Below are 11,133 nucleotides of genomic sequence, written 5' to 3'. Positions count from 1 at the left end.
ATGTTTAGTAGCTAGTGCAGGCTCGCTAAATCTCCTACATGTGTACATGTACGTGAACAGTCACATGCAGCAGTGTTTGATATGTGCACTAATTGTAGCACTCTTGCAGCATTCGAACAGCTACTACGACAAATCCTGGCACAACGAAATTGCAGGAGACAACAAGGGACACTCTGGGCAACAACTAACCTAAGCTAAGTGCTGCACTACCTCATGTGTATTTATTATGCTGCTGTGCCTTTGTATACTGCAATAGTGATATTGTATGTGTCTGTGTAGAGTCAGAAGCAGGGTTGTATGTTTGTATGAGTGCTGTGTAACAGCTCACTGGAAGTTTGCAGAGTGGTCAAAACCTTACCCTAACATCCCCAACCTATCCATAACCTCTCCCTAAACCTCATTCCGGTTTCCCTACTTCCCCCCTTCCTAACCAACCATCATCACCTCCTTCACTGCTTCGGTTTTGGAGGCCTCTATAAGCATCGAGTTGCAGGTCCCAAAACTGCAGTGGGGGTGGTTGGTTCATGCCATTCCTGCACCTCGGAGCTTTGGGCCCTGTCACAGAACTGTAAGTATGCAAATTTATGCTAATTTGTGAGTTGTGTTGTAATGTAATATTTGAGCAGAAATACAACTGGCAAGGTACTTTCCGGTGTCATCATTTGGCTGTACTGTTTATTAAATGCAACTCTATTTTCATTACTGGTGGCAATGAGTAGATATGCCTTGAGTCTGTTTCTGCAAAATAAGTATTTAGCTATGCGATGATGTTGTTTTTTTAAAAAAAAGAACAAAGGGAATGTTATTACTTTCTCAAACATTTACACAAAACATAACATGCAACAAGCACATTAACCCTCCATAAGTGGCATTTTCTGTAAAGTCGTGAATTGACGAGATACACGGATGATGGTTTGAGGCAACTTTTTTGGAGGCGAGCGGTGGAGTGCTTTCTTTGGTGTCTGGCCCTATTTCTTGTCTCAGTCCGACCCTGATACTGAGTGACATTTCCTATGACAGTGCAATAACATCCACTCTCTATGAAAAATACTTTTATCAGTGCATTAATTATAAAATGTGTGGAATGATTAAGTGGTATTGTTGAGAGCTGTAACCAATAAAGGGACATAGGAGCCTTGAAGCCTGAATTAATGTCTCAATCCGAAAAGTCATAGCTGCAATCGTTATCTCTTTTAGTAACAGCCCATTTGTAAGGTGATGTTACTTTATCTTTTTAAAGATTCTCACAACAACCTCAATGTGATGTGCTTGCACACCTGGTAAACAATGCCAAAGCAATGAAGAAAACCCATTTGAAGATTGCAGCAGTGGGACGCACATATGAGCAGTGGAACAGGAAATACACAGAAAAGTCCCTAATCACTTTTGAGACCTTGATGGGCAGGCTGTAAGCCCAAGGAACGGAAGCAAAATTAGCAGTGCACTTTAGCATAGAAGCCAGAATTTGTACATAGGTCTGGGAAGGGCAGACATGGGACATAGCATCACTGAGAAACTGTTGGGCTGGTCGTCATTGGGAGTGAAGGCAAGTCCCTTTTTACGCACACTCCAGAGTGAATAGGGAAATAGGCCAAGAGATAGCTGTTAGGGAGAATTCTCAGAAATGTGTTAATTCCCTTCTACCTTAGAGACCCCCAGCTCTTTTTGCTGGACTTTAGGACGCATCATCTTTACACTGTATAACGCAGCACCTTCAGTGCAGTGGCACAGGGAAGTCTCTCAGATTTCCCAACGGTCTAAATACCTTCTCTTGGTGAAACTACTGATTCCTAGAGCAGTGAAGTGAAATTGACTTTACTTACATTTTGTAACTTTCTAGATTCAGCACACACTATCTTACCATGGGGTGCTGGGGGGGTTACCATAGGGTGCTGGAGGGGTTACTTAGTATCCCCTTTGTCTAGTTTCTCATGTAACTTGTTTATGTTACCCTTTCCACAATTAATGGCTGGTGGCAGTGGTTTACTTTTTACTACCATTGTGTGTTTTTACTGCGGGCTACGTTCGCAGCCACAGTAAGGCACCCATGGGTACCGATTTTGCCAAAATGACCCCAGTCCTCTTTTTTCGCCATTTCGTGTCGGAAAGGTCCTTCTTAAGATTTACTCTGCGCGCCAAAACAGGTTTGGTCCCTTTATTCGTTTTGTCTTGAGAGGGATTAACAAGTGTCTGGCAGGGGCAAGAAGTGAGGGAGGCGCCCGAAATTCCCTGTGCTTAATCCCACTGGTTACAGAAATGCACCCAAAGGTGATTGGCCGGCTGGCTGTCCTGCAAGGACAGCCACCCTGCTGTCTGATTGACAGCTAGGCTGGAATGAATGGGAGAAACCTGCATAAAAGGCGAGGCGTTTTGGCTTGGAAGGCAGAGTCGACCACTGGACGAAGGAATCCGAAGAAGAACTTTGAAGAGACACCTGCTGCAACTCCTGGACCATTGGTTTGCCTGGTGAGGCCCTGCTGCTGTGCTCAAGCTCTGAATTTGCCTTGACTACAGAAGCCCTGCAAGTACGACTTCTTCCTTTGAGTTGGTGGGACCAATCAACTCCAAAGTAAGCCCGTCTGGACATCCTCTCAGGTCTGGTTGAATTTCCACTGCTGCTGCCAGATTGTGTGTGTTGCTTTTGAGTCAGACCCGAGCACTAGGAGGATCCTCCGGGCTTCCCTGATGCAGGACTGACCAAGCCTGAGCCACCTCAACAGAGTGCTGGACCGCAGATGCGAGGAAAGTCTGACATGGTATCCAGGAACTGCAATGTTGCTATTTGCTGTCAGACACGAGGAGCTGAAACACTGAAGAACCGCTGAATCCAAGTTTGCCCATTGCTGCCGCTGACCTTCCCATTGCAGAGCAGGAGTCCCAACGCATCCTCCCTCTTGTCCCCATGACGGAGGCTCCGGAACAACAGGATATGCAGAGCTGCACAGGAACAGAAGCCAGCTGGAATCATTTCTTCTAAGCAGAAGTACTGTGAAATTTAAGAGCACTTACCTCTTGTTTTGTACCTTTACTTGCTCTCAGTTGAGACCTGTCTTGGTTACCTTGCAGAGTTGCTAAAGCTTTGACCCTCACAAGCCTCCCAGCTTGTGGCCCTTCAAGTGTTCTACTTTTACACAAACATTTCTAAAAACATTGTGCAAGACGTTTTACTTACCTGCAAAGAAGATCTTCAGCTCCCCTTGACATTGTGTAATTAATATTGGGTGTCCCGGCTGCCTGGGAGACTCCTCTTTACCTCTGACCTTGTGCTTTAGCCTTTCCCCAGGAAAGAGTTAATTTACTCTGCTTTGGAAGGGGTTTAAAAATACTTAACCTGTTTATGAATTATTTGTTAAACTTTGTTTTATTCCTGTATTCTATCTTTTACACCTAACTCACTATTCCTCTAAATGTACCCGTGATAAATCAATGTCCGCAGTGTCCTAGCTATTTACGTCACCTGAGAGTGTAGGAAGTGTCTGTGTGCCATCCCCAATGGGTATCATCTGATCTAGAGAAACAGAATGTGTTTTTAAGTGTATTATAATGTTATCTATATATTGCTCCCTTCTGAAGAAGGTTTATAAAACTAACTGTGAAATAAATTAACAAGTGTTTTATCAAGAAACCTTGAGTTTAAGTGTTTACTCGAATAACTGCTACTGTGAAACTCGGTGTCACAACATTACTGCTCAAATGGGCCTATCTTGAGATAAGCCTGGCTGCACAGCCACACTACCAACCTGTGTAGTTCACACTTATGCCAAAGGTTGGGTCCCTATTGCCAGGAGGTCAAGGTTATTGGAGTGCACCCAAAGGGTAGTGCATACAATCTTGCCTAACAATAGCGTTGCAAGGATAACAAGGTTTAATAATACAAAATACAAATATCAGCAAAGGACTCTGCTGTTCGAGAATGTTCTCGGCTGTCTAAGAACAAGTAGCAGCTTAAAAAGCTTTGTGGCGTTATCATATACAGTTAAAACTGGTGCCACTGATTGGCAACACCATATACATGTGCCTGCTCCATAGGGGATGCCAGGCTACTATTAGTTGGTTTCCTCACCATCTATCAGGCTCCACATGGGTCAGCTGGGCTCATCCTGTTGTCTGGTGAAGGGTGGGTCGCTCGCAAAATACAATGGGCCTCATTAGGAGGCTGGCGGTAACTGTGCCTGTAATACAGGCACGCTGTTGCTGTTATTTTTTTTTTCCGGCGCCCAGGAATGGCCAATAACCGGGTCATTACGGCATTGCCAGACCCAGTATTTTGCCCATTCCTGGGCGCCGGAAAATATTCTTCCCCATTCCCATTTGAGCCCTTGGGAGGTGCTGGTGCATCCGACATGTTGTGCTCGCGGGTGCTGCTCTTTCCACCAGGTCAGACCTGGCGGGCATTAAGTCACCCGCAAGCACAACTTCTAGTTTGCTGGTCCGGGAACTACAGTTCTGGCAAGCTTAACGGTAACATAGTTCCCGGACCGGCAAACTTAAATTGAGGCACAATGTTACATTGATACTAACACGCTAAACCTACTACTATATCACTGTGGCATGCACCTGGGCGGCTTGGGTGTTTGTGCCAGGGGGAAGGGAGGACGAAATACAGTCACACTGACCCACACATTCTGGGCTTCATTGATACCACACCTCCCGCACCCAAGGTCGCCATCCTGGGTTTTGATCCATAATGTATCCTTCCCTGTATCTCGTGTTACCAAAGGTGACGTATGCTTAGATTGTTTATGGATGCTTGATTTGTGCTTGAACAAGGGGGATTGCTTGTTTATCATAGAATGCAGGGGTGTGGGGGTTGGGTCTGTGGTGTAGGGTTGCTTTGGGCTGGCTGGGTGAGAGTTAGAGGCCTGCTGGCAGCTTAGTGGTGATGAATAGACGCTGCGCGGTGTCTGGTGCTGTTCCACACTCTTGCAGGGCGCATTCCTCTGAACGATACTAAGTGGTTGCAAAATTGCAGATTAATTCTGCCTTCATGATGTTGGGCCTAGTGAAATCTTTCCATGTAGCTCAGCTGGTGCAGTGCGGGCATGGAAGTCTGTGCTTTTGTCATAAATACAAAATGGCGTTTCTTTTTTATTTGTTTCCTAATGCCATGCATCCACTGTTCGTGCTATATTACTTTTGCACTGAGTTTCATAGTGCGGTTTTCTCCCCCCTTATACACTACACTATCTCATAGGGGATTTGCCTCACCTGAAAGCGCTTAGGGGGGCTGTGATATACTAATTTCCATCCCAACAGGAGGTAGCCACTGAGCATTCCATTTTAGGCATTCAATAATCTTTAGAGACCACAGCAATTTTGACCATTTGATTCCTTAAAAGTCTGACGTAAAAACGCAAGTGACGCAAGGGCATTAAGGATGACTGTTGCTGGCACTAGGAGGTACCTTCCGCCAGCAATAGCCCATCCACTTGGGTGAGAAGGCTATTAGCGCAGGGGTTTCAGGTGAGAGAGAAAACAATGTGTTGAAATGTACCTGCATCCCGCATTGACAGCAAGTTGCACAAAGACGTAGTGGGGAGGAGGAGCACAGTGCAGCCCAGGAGCTGCCTGGTGGCAGTGCAGGCGTCACGGCACAACGGCTGCGATTAGTGAGGATCGGCAGTGGACAAATGTTGCACAGATAAGCCAGGTGCAGGCACTACTGATGCTCTGATGGGCCCAGTCAGACCGAAAAGAGGAATTCCAAGTGACTAGCACGTAAGAGTGCCCAGAATTTTAGGCAAATCCTGATCAGGGGCGGATTGACCATTGTCCTAACCGGGCATTTCCCTGCATGGCCTGCTCCATCAAATGCATCAGGGCTGCTCTGGTGTTTATTTACAGCTGCCTCCCTGTGTGCGGGACCATCCCTCTCCTTTCCCTCTCAAGCCATGTGTTGGCTGTGTCAGTCAACAAAGACAAGGCAATTATAAAGGACTCATTAGCACAACTAGAGGGCTCACTAGCTAGGTACACGCTAATCATCTATATGGCCATGTTTATTTGAGCACAGATAGCTCACTGCACTGGGTGCATGTTGCTCAGATCGAGCCCCGTCCAGGCTGCGCCATATCATTTTTTTTCTGCTGTTGAGAAAATGTGTCCCATTAAAAGGTCTAAGATTAAGAAAAGTGCAGCAAGAACATACATGAATGTACTGTATTGCTGGCACTGCCATGCTTACAATGGGCTTATTTTATCTTTATTGTATTTTTATTTTTGTTTAGCGAAACACCTACCCAGAAGGTTTCGGAGCGCGTTAAATGGTTCAAAGTTTGAAAGGGTGGGAGTGAAGTTACAAACTATTTTCAGGAAAGAGTAGGAAGATTCGGATAGACAAAAGATAGCGGTGGAGGCTCAGAAGTCGTCGGGTTGGTGTACTTTACTGCCCAGGCCTCTGCTGGCCTCCCAGTCCGCCCTGATTCTGATAGACATTGCCCAACTAGAACATTTCATGAAGGCTGCTAACAGAACAAAAGAAAGCAACAGTGACAACCTGCAGGAAAGAGTTGTTAAATCTATTGTACAGGAACCAAAGTGATGGAATAGGAGATATGCAATGGGGAAAAAAAGAATGAAACGAGCACCTCAATGACAAAATAGAAACTCCCACAACGAGAGTGGGGAGCATTAACTGGGGAGCGGATACAGGGAGGGGCAAGGCTGCACAGTGTTTAACAATGGTTAATGGTCATGGGCATATGCCAACCAAATTCATTTGGTCACCACGCATATATCTCCCATCTGCACCCCTCCCCCACTGCAACTAACTTTGACTCCCTATGTCAGCCGTTTGTACCAATGACACTGAATATCTGATTGCATGTTTGTGAAAATGTATAAAGCAGACACTGAAAACTTAACCTGCAATTCATTATCAATTTCTTCAGCTAGGTTGCAACGTTTGCTCTAAGACTAGTGCGCCAAAAATGGCACATATTTGATAAACAGATGACCTAACGCCATTTTTTTAATCATGCATTAAGTGAGGTGCTTGGGACAATGGATTGTAAAAAAAAAATATTAAAATGTACCAGTCCTAGGTTTAAATTGTCCAAAGGCTCAAGCACAACACTCTGATGTAAAAACTACACATTTGACATTGTGAAGTCACACTTAGGAAATGTTGCTATATGTACTGTAATTTGCAAGTAAAATTGCATTGTGTAGTTGTTTAGACTGTCAGAATGCATAGCTTCCAAATTGTTTTTAAAAATGTCATTTGTGATATGGTTTACAAATAAACCTTTCACAATCACAATGCACACTGTACATAAACTTAAAAAGATTAAAACACAATCCAAATCACAATATAATTAATGAATGCATACACATACATGCAAAATCCAGACAAGCCAATACTATCTAATATCAGTTTCATAAATATGCCTCACGTATTAACCCAATATTTAAAAAAAAAAGTTTAAAACTGCAATGGATGAGGATACTTGATGTGCCTAAAGAATTCTTTCCAAGAAATGGTTGGACTGGAGGCTTATATTATTGTACACAAACTTGATCAAAAACACGTTTCATTTAGCTTATAAGAGATGGCAATCATTGAGCAGATGTGTTATGGTTTCCACATGCATATTACAAAATAGACACAGTCTGGATGCTCTCGGAATGAGACATCCAGTGCCTGAGATGTCATTTGTTAAAAATAAATTATTTTTAAATCTCATAGAATTATTCCTAAAAACCTGTGAAGAGTACCGCAGAAGATATCAACAAATGTCTTTAAGAGATTTAACTTCCACCAGAGCATGTGAGAACAGATGGTACTTTGTGATATATTCTCTTTGGACGATCCAATCTTTGGTCCACAATTTTAATGTGATTTCCCCAGGATTTTGAATCAGCTTGCTCCTATCTGATTGCATGGAAGCTGGTGTGTTGGAGCAAGACAAAAGGCAGCAATTAAAGCCTGGCATGTTTTGTTATTTGCAAGAAGATTCAACTTGGTAAAAAGAGAATTTGAGGGAAGGGATACGTCTTTTCAAATCTGCTAACGATTGTATTGACAAGAGAAGCACTAATTGGGACACCATTGGGGAGCGATAGAGATCGCCTCCACAATAGGGCTTCCCTTTTCTCCCACTTCATATCCAACGACAAGGACTCAGCCCCAAAAGATACACTAGGTAACACCTTCGATATATATGATCTCATCATCGGGAGTATAGAAAAATGTGCGCTGCCAACGCTCTAATGACTGGATATAGGGTTTTACAGCCACAAGTAGAGGTTGAGAAGACATTTTGACACCCAGATATTTACATTCATTAACAACTTTTACCCCTCAGTGGCAGCTAAAACATTTAATTTTCTATTTTGCGACAAGGTTCAGGATTAGTATTTTAGTATTAGAAACATTGGTTTCGAAATCAATATCCTTTAAATAACTTAAAAGTGAATTCAAGGATCACAGTAGACCTATGGGTGACAAATCAAACAATACTAGATCATGAGCAAAGGCTGCATACTGGACCAGTACTGACCTAGTCGAGGGGTGGGGGGTTAACATTGTGGAGGGTAAAAAAGGATTCAAGTCAGCGATATCAAAATTACATAAAAATGGTGCTAAATCGTAACTGTGCTGAAGACCCTGCAATGTATTAATAGAATGAGAGTAAGAACCACTTTGGTTGAGACAAACTTTCATTTTGGTATTTGAATGCAAGGCTAGTAAGCTATTTCATAAAATACTTGGGCAACCTCTTTGTTGTAACTTAGACCACAATTTCTCCCTATTGATTCAGTCAGTAGCTTCCAACTTGTAGCTTTGCTGCATGTGCTCCATTAATTGCTGGTGCAACTTGAACATACCATTGATACACACTTCACAAAAGGGTGTTTCTTTTCTTTAAATGACTATAAAGTGAAAATAAAATGTGAGCCATACCCACATAATGGGAGCTCTGCCATCCGAACAGGGTAGCAGTTCCTTACTGGGCATGCACCCACCAGGAGGTGAAGGTGCATTTCCGGGTCTGACTTCTATCTGACAGGGGTGGAGGGCCACTCCCAGATGGTACTGGTGCAGGTCATTTTCGCTGTGGCATCTGGCATGCCACGTCATCATGATTTATTGTGAACAGATTTCTGAGGATCATTTATCTTGCTGAGATACCCTGCCGTAAATGGAAATTTTAACTAGCAACAAATGTTTCTTAAAGTAAATTGCATCATTCTGGGTGCCACAAATTAGGCACTCATTCTAAATTACTTTTACAATGGAAAGTGGAAAGGATTCCTTTTGCTGCAACAAAAATGTTTTTTTTTCAATCTCTCAATAACTTAATTCAACATAAGCACTGACATTATTAATGCCATCAACAGTAGCTGTTCCTTCAACTGACAGATCCACCCAGATGTTCTCTCTGTGTGGAGGAGGGATCCTGTATGTTGTGAGTGCAAGGGCAGAGCTACATTGGTCACCATTGTTATGTCATACTGATTACCCATATATTCAACAATGTGATTCAAAATTGAGAAGCAGATCTGTAATCTCACTGTGAAACATGAGCACAAGCCTTGTCTGAAGATTTCAACTAAGAAACATGAAGGTAATCTTTGTAACGAGTCAGACATGTGAGACTGACACTTAGGTATATGTTTGCCACAAGTGGCCATTTTATTAAATAATGAGGGGTGAGACAAACACCTATCTTACCATAGCCTAACAAAGGTTTCCCTACCTAACAAACTAAGGCTAAAGGGAATCTTCCTAATGTCCAAAATGTCAGTCCCTCACACTAATACACACAATAAAATCAACCAGGAATCATTTGGGGATTTAACTTTACAAAATAACATATAAATTCAAACAGAAAAGTTATAACCAAGAATCCTTGTGACCAGGGTTGGATCCCCTGTAACTGGATCAATTCAGGATGTTTTCAATTAAAGTTCAGCTTTAGAAAAGTTCTTTCAATAAGCCAAGTTTCACTTCAAGTAGAAAAAAAAGTTATTTTCATTTAATATATTCTTTACTTTGGCAAAGCAACTGTTTCAGTTCAAAAGGTTTTCCACACTTGTAAACAATGGTCAAAGTTTCCACAACCTTCTGCTTGGCAAATCAAAATGACTTTCTTTTCACATCTCCAATCAAAAGTCAAGGCAACTGTTCTCTAAAGATCAAGAAATTATTATTGCATAATTTTCCTTCTTTAGAAACAGCATCTTAGTCTGGACGGTTATAAAAAAGTTCATCAAACACTGTAGTGTATTGGCCACTTCTTTTCCAACACAACAATTCATCAACCACAGTAATGAAATTACCATTTCATTTCTGTAACAATCGTATACCACATTCATAGTACTTCAAGTTATCTTCTTCCTGGTCCACTCCCCTGCCAGGACTAACCATTAATTGTCCATTTCCTGATAAGAACCGATACTACACTTGATCTTAGCCAAAAGGCCGAGAAGTGTTAATAGAAGTTGTGTTTTTTTATTGTATTGTTTTGTTCAAACAAATTGAAACATTTTTGTAAATTTGAAAGGTTGATTTTATCAACCAACCAAATATTTTTTTTTTTTTTTAAATGGTCCATTTCCTGGTTTACTCTCCTACCAGTATAAACAAACTCCTACTTCTACTGCTTGTATTCTGTGGCCAGGCTTGTTAACACAATTGGCATACAGTTTCTTTCTCCAACATCCAACATGCTACGCAAAATGACAACAGTTTTCACATTGATCTGTTTGCCATAGGCAATGCAGGTTACACTTCTCTCCCGCTTGTTCCTTGTTATAAGGAGGGCTTTTCTCCTGCTGTATCTGACTTTCTTTTACACAAGCTTCTGGCTGTTAGTAATGTGGTTTACAACTCCCTCCCTCAAGGTATCTTGATATGGGACTATTGAATTGAACTTGCTTTGATGTCACTCTCAGCTTTCTTTGGCAATGTAAGCTACAATGGGTCCCATTACGAAGACGGCGGTAACCCGCTGGTGCTACCGGCGGGTTGCCGCCATCCCTGTAACACCGAATCCAGCACCTGACTTCTCAGTGCCACCGGGACATTACAAGTCCCATGCAGATCAGGAAGTCAGGTGCCGGAAAATGTTAGTCCCCATTCCCATGGAGTCCCATTGGACTCCACGGGTATGGGGACTCGGAAGCACC

At 42.7% G+C, this 11,133-nt stretch overlaps 1 pseudogene; it reads right to left on the bottom strand.

Annotated features, from left to right (window-relative positions):
• Positions 1-10,225: 10,225 nt before the first annotated feature.
• On the bottom strand, positions 10,226-10,438 carry LOC138528975 (U2 spliceosomal RNA; annotated as a pseudogene).
• Positions 10,439-11,133: the final 695 nt, after the last annotated feature.

Source organism: Ambystoma mexicanum, chromosome 7q (assembly GCF_040938575.1).
Source record: "Ambystoma mexicanum isolate Mex_15411 chromosome 7q, UKY_AmexF1_1, whole genome shotgun sequence".
NCBI lineage: Eukaryota > Metazoa > Chordata > Amphibia > Caudata > Ambystomatidae > Ambystoma > Ambystoma mexicanum.
This window is presented reverse-complemented; position numbering and strand designations above follow the sequence as displayed.